This window comes from Dendropsophus ebraccatus, chromosome 4, assembly GCF_027789765.1.
Source record: "Dendropsophus ebraccatus isolate aDenEbr1 chromosome 4, aDenEbr1.pat, whole genome shotgun sequence".
NCBI lineage: Eukaryota > Metazoa > Chordata > Amphibia > Anura > Hylidae > Dendropsophus > Dendropsophus ebraccatus.
The window spans coordinates 153865469-153871468 of NC_091457.1; positions in this window are offsets into that span (position 1 = coordinate 153865469).

Below are 6000 nucleotides of genomic sequence, written 5' to 3' on the forward strand. Positions count from 1 at the left end.
GTGCCCCCTAATACAGTAATCAGATGCAGCTGTCAAAAATGACAGCTGCATCCGATTACCGGACGCAGCACTTCCCTGGTGTCTAGTGGGGTGGATCCACACATTTGCTCCGGCCAGGTGTCAGCTCCAAAATGGCACTAATCCCGGCTCGGCACTCGGATGCTTTCTGCTGCAGCAGCTGAAAGCATCCGAGTGCCGATCTCATTGATCTTTGCTGTATAAGTATACAGCAAAGATCTCAATGAGAGATCAGTATACTTATACTAGAAGTCCCCCAGGGGGAATAACCCTAACCCCAGGAGAAATAACCCTAATCCCAGGGGGAATAACCCTAACCCCAGGGGGAATAACCCTAACCCCAGAGGGGAATAACCCTAACCCCAGGGGGAATAACCCTAACCCCAGGGGGGTGAATAACCCTAACCCCAGGGGGAATAACCCTAACCCCAGGGGGAATAACCCTAACCCCAGGCGGGAATAACCCTAACCCCAGGCGGGAATAACCCTAACCCCAGGGGGAATAACCCTAACCCCAGGGGGAATAACCCTAACCCCAGGGGGGAATAACCCTAACTCCAGGAGGAATAACCCTAACCCCAGGGGGGAATAACCCTAACCCCAGGGGGGAATAACCCTAACTCCAGGAGGAATAACCCTAACCCTAGGGGGAATAACCCTAACCCCAGGGGGGAATAACCCTAACCCCAGGGGGAATAACCCTAACCCCAGGGGGGAATAACCTTAACCCCAGGGGGGAATAACCCTAACCCCAGGGGGGCTTCTAGTATAAGTGTAAAAAAAAAAAAAAAAAAAAGTATTGTTATTAGTAAAAAGCTCCCTCCCCTAATCAAAGTTTGAATCATCCCCTTTTTTCCATGTTTTAAATAAAAGTAAATAAATAAATAAATAAACAAACATGTTTGGTATCACCGCATGCGTAATCGCCCGAACTATTAATTAATCACATTCCTGATCTCGTATGGTAAACGACGTCAGCGCAAAAAAATCCCAAAGTGCAAAATTGCGCATTTTTGGTCGCATCAAATCTAAAAAAAAATGTAATAAAAAGCGTTGTATATGTAATGTAATGTAATAAAAAAGTCGCATATGCGCAATCAAGGTACCGATAGAAAGAACACATCATGGCGCAAAAAATGACACCTCACACAGCCCCATAGACCAAAGGATAAAAGCGCTATAAGCCTGGGAAGGGAGCGGTTTAAGTGACATATATTTGTTAACAATGGTTTGAATTTTTTTACAGGCCACCAATTCATTTTTACCCCAGGGCGAATGGCGTACAAACAAATACCCCCCAAATAAAAGAAATGCGTTTTTTTTGTCAATTTTACCACACTTTAAATTTTTTTTCTGGTTTTGCAGTGTACTTTATGCAAAAATTCAGCCTGTCATTGCAAAGTACAATTAGTGACGCAAAAAATAAGGGCTCATGTGGGTTTCTAGGTGGAAAAGTGCAAGTGCTATGGCCTTTTAAACACAAGGAGGAAAAAACGAAAACGCAAAAACGAAAAGTGGCTCTGTCCCTAAGTTGTTAAAGTGGCCACACACCTTCAATACCTCATGCTTGAACGATCATTTGGTCATCAGTTATTTCTCTTGTTCGCCTGCCCTCCCACACACAGGAATTTTCAGCACGGCCAAGCGTTCCTGTATTCTCTATGAGAAGGGCTCTCATTGTGGCTTATCTCCCCTGAAACAAAGGAGTTGGGCAGTGATCAGCAGCTTAGAAGCATGTAAACTGCTGATATCTCTCTATAGTAGGGGAACGCTGCACTAAGGGATACAATATAGTGACTAATACTAACCATAGCTGAATAGTATTATTTGGGTGATTGCACCAACTATCCTCTTCACATGCATTCTGTCTCCTTACTGGCATGAATTCACACATGGCAGAAAAGTTTTCCGGCTGTAATTTATTCCAGGGACTGCAGCATGGAAACACTCAGGTGTATGCGATGGAAATTTCTGCAAGCAAACAGCTGCCTGTGAGTATAACCTATAGAAGAGCAGGGGGGTCCAGGTGGGATTCCACCTGTTATCTCTCTATTACAGTCACCCCTGGTCTTGAATGGGTTAAGTAAGATAAGCGGCTCAATTATTTCCCTGGCTCATCTCATCCCTGCCTCATTTGCATATTCTCGTTAGATCCCTAACGAAGACGATACAAGTTGACACCGGCCTGTTTTGCATATTCCCTCTCCGCTTGCTTTGATACTCTGCCACTAATTGCTCCATATGCCCATAAGAATTTTTTTTTTTTTTCCGGGTTTTCCACTTGAAATAGCGAAAGGCTTTTAACTCTGTGTTTGTAAAGAGAATGTGAAGCCGATAATTAACCACAAAGATTAATTGAGAAATCCGGGCAATTGTCCTGTATCGTGAGCCAATCGGTTCTCGGAGCGGAGCGGCCTATGAGCAAATACAAGGCGGTGAAATCTCCATTGACTAATGTTTACATGGCGGCTACCTGGATATCACTGCTTGGCTCTATATATATTATAATACCTGCAGGTCACACCTGGTTCCACATTTCATAGTAGAAGCCTGAGGAATTGTTTAACCCCTTCAAGACAGAGCCCTTTGATGCACAAAAGTCCGGGTCAAATGAAGAGCCGGAGCGCTTTTATTTTTCCACCTACAGGGCTGGATGGGTGTCATTTCTTGCGCCATAATCTCTAGTTTTTATTAATATCACATTGGTGTAACAGAAAAATTTTGATCACTTTTTATAATTTTTTTTCTGATATATAATAATAAAAAAATCAGCAATCCTGGTGTGTGTGTGTTTTTTTTTTTTCGTTTACGCCGTTCACCGTGCGGGAACAATATTGTAATATCTTAATAGATCGGACTATTCCGCACGCTACGATATGTAATATGTTTATTTATTTTATTTTTTTAAATATTTTTATTTTTATAATGGGCAAGGGGGTATATTAAACTTTTAAAAACTTTTTTTTACTAAACTTTTTTTTTTTTCACTGTAAATTATGCAATCATTAGATTGCATATACTGATCTATGCTATGCCAAAGCATAGCATAGATCAGTGTTATCGGCGATCTATGTATAGAGCCTGCCTGAGAGCAGACTCTATACATGGATCGCTGATCCGACAAGACAGAGGTAAGTGACTTACCCCCGCATGTCGGCACAAGTGATCGAGATCCCTGCGGCGTGGCGGGGGTCCTGATCACTCAGTGACAGATGGTGGTTCTGTCACTGAGTACCTTAAACGCTGCGATCGCTATAGATCGCTGCGTTTAAGGGGTTAATGAGACACGGCTGCGGGATCGCAGCTGCCTCCCATTACCTCTGGCCCCGGACACACTGATGTGTGTGGGACCGCTCTCACTGCAGCGCTCCCGCACACATCAGGAAGCCCCGTCACTGCAGGAACATATATATACATTCCTACTGCACGAGGTATGTACAGTAGGAATGTATATATACAGATTGTTGACGAGAAGGGGTTAATCATCCAATAAAAATGATGACAAAATTCAAAAACAGTGTCACACCTGTCCTCAGGTTATGTATGGTATTACAAGTGAGTTGAAATACAACACACAATGCACTGTTTCTGGAAGAGAACAGCTATGTCTTTTCTGGTCCTTGATAGTCCCTTAAAGGAGTACTCCAGCAAAAATATTTTCATTTTACATCAACTAGTGTCAGAAAGTTATATAGATTTGTAATTTACTTCTATTTAAAAATCTCATACTTATCTTCACATAGTCTTTCCATACTTATCAGCTGCTGTATATCCTGCAGGAAATGGTGTATTCTTTCCAGTCTGACACACTGCTCTCTGCTGACACCTCTGTCCATGTCAGGAACTGTCCAGAGCAGTAGCAAATCCCCAATAAAAACCTCTCCTGCTCTGGACAGTTCCTGACATGGACAGAGGTGGCAGCAGAGAGCACTGTGTCAGACTGGAAAGAAAATAACATTTCCTGTAGGACATACAACAGCTAATAAGTACTGGAAGATTTAAATAGAAGTAAATTACAAACCTATATAACTTTCTGAAACCAGTTGACTTAAAAGAATTTTTTTTGCTGGAGTACCCCTTTAAAGGGCATTCCCAACTCATAAAGATGAGATTTGTGGAGGTCTGACTTCTGGGGCCACCAGAGCTGCACCCTCCTTACCAATTTTACCTTGCACATTGGCCCCAGTTCATCCGATTGTACAGAGAACTGCATCACAGCCCTATTCAAATGAATGGTGAAATTCCCTGCACAGCTTGGTGGGCAATAAAGGACTGAGGATGAAGCACTGCATCTCTTTTATTCACAACCAACCATCATATATATTTGTATATATATATATATATATATATATATATATATATATATTAAAAAAATTGTACTTTGCAACATCCACTGCACACTCATGTCTAGAAAACAAATGTGGGGTCAAAATGTTCCTTAAAATTCTAGATAACCAGTGATGAGGAGTTTCCACTGTACCGATATCTCGGGGGTCGGCACAGCTCCCAAAAATACCAACAAAATCAGAAAATCTGTACTTCAAAAACAATTGGTCTTTCTCCCCTTCTGGCCATTGCCGTGTATGACAACATATGCAGAGATTGTGTAACTGCAATGTATAAATGTCTAAGTTAAAACTACATTCTGCAGAAATAAGACAAAGTCTTATAAGGGTAGGCCTTATTTTTGGAGAAACAGGGTATGCCCCTTACACTGTAGTCCCACCTTATACAGTAGATCACTGCCAGACTTTATGTCCCACTGTTGTTAGGCTCCTATACTGTAAGTTCCCCTGTAGTTAGGCCTCCATACTGTATACCTTCCTCCCCCTCTGTAGTTAGGCCTCCATACTGTATACCTTCCACCCCCCCCCCCTCTTTAGTTAGGCCTCCATACTGTATACCTTCCTGCCCCCTCTGTAGTTAGGCCTCCATACTGTATACCTTCCTGCCCCCTCTGCAGTTAGGCCTCCATACTGTATACCTTCCTCCCCCCCTGTGTAGTTAGGCCCCCATACTATATACCTCCCCCCCCTCTGTAGTTAGGCCTCCATACTGTATACCTTCCTCCCCCCTCTGTAGTTAGGCCTCCATACTGTATTCCTTCCTCCCCCCTCTGTAGTTAGGCCTCCATACTGTATACCTTCCTCCTCCCTCTGTAGTTTGGCCTCCATACTGTATTCCTTCCTCCCCCCTCTGTAGTTAGGCCTCCATACTATATACCTTCCTCCCCCCTCTGTAGTAAGAACCCCAATACTGTATACATCTCCCTCTGCAGCCGTTCCCTCATACTGCACACATCCCCCCTTTGCAGGTAGTCTCCATAGCTTATACCACCCTCTGTAGTTGCCCATGTTCCCCATATTTACTGGCCCCTACTGTCCGTCATCTGAAAGAAACAAAAAAATTCTTAACATTCTTATACCATTAATTATAAATGAGCGATGTGAAACAAAATTCATTGTGAATGGGGCCGTCAATTGCTTCTTTCTACACTGGGAGTGAGACTACCACCCCAAGTGAAGCGATCTGCCCCCGCCCTCCCCCTTTCAGATGAATATCAGCAGAGTGGGTCAGATGGGGGCGGAGTGGATCAGTAGTCCCGCCTCCAGTGCACCAAATAGTGATCAAACTCCTACTAGCACAGAAATGAAGCCAAGGATGAAGGTAAGAAACTGACCGCCATCCTCAACGCCCCGTGTGCTATAGGGACATTTCAGCTGGTTAGAGACTATTAACCTGCCAATAGTTTCCCTTTAAAGTGAAACTGAACAGTTTCTGTATCAAAATTGCACTAGGGTCAAAGCCTTAACACTATCAGGGACCGATAGGTGAGAGCCATGTCACCAGGTCTCGTCTTTAAATATCTAGAATGACTCAAAACCATTTGTTTTGTTGAAAGTGACTGGCAAGCGAGTAAAGGCTGAGGACGTCTCCTGCTGCATTTACCATTCACTTTAGTGGAAACAAAGGGCCCAGTGC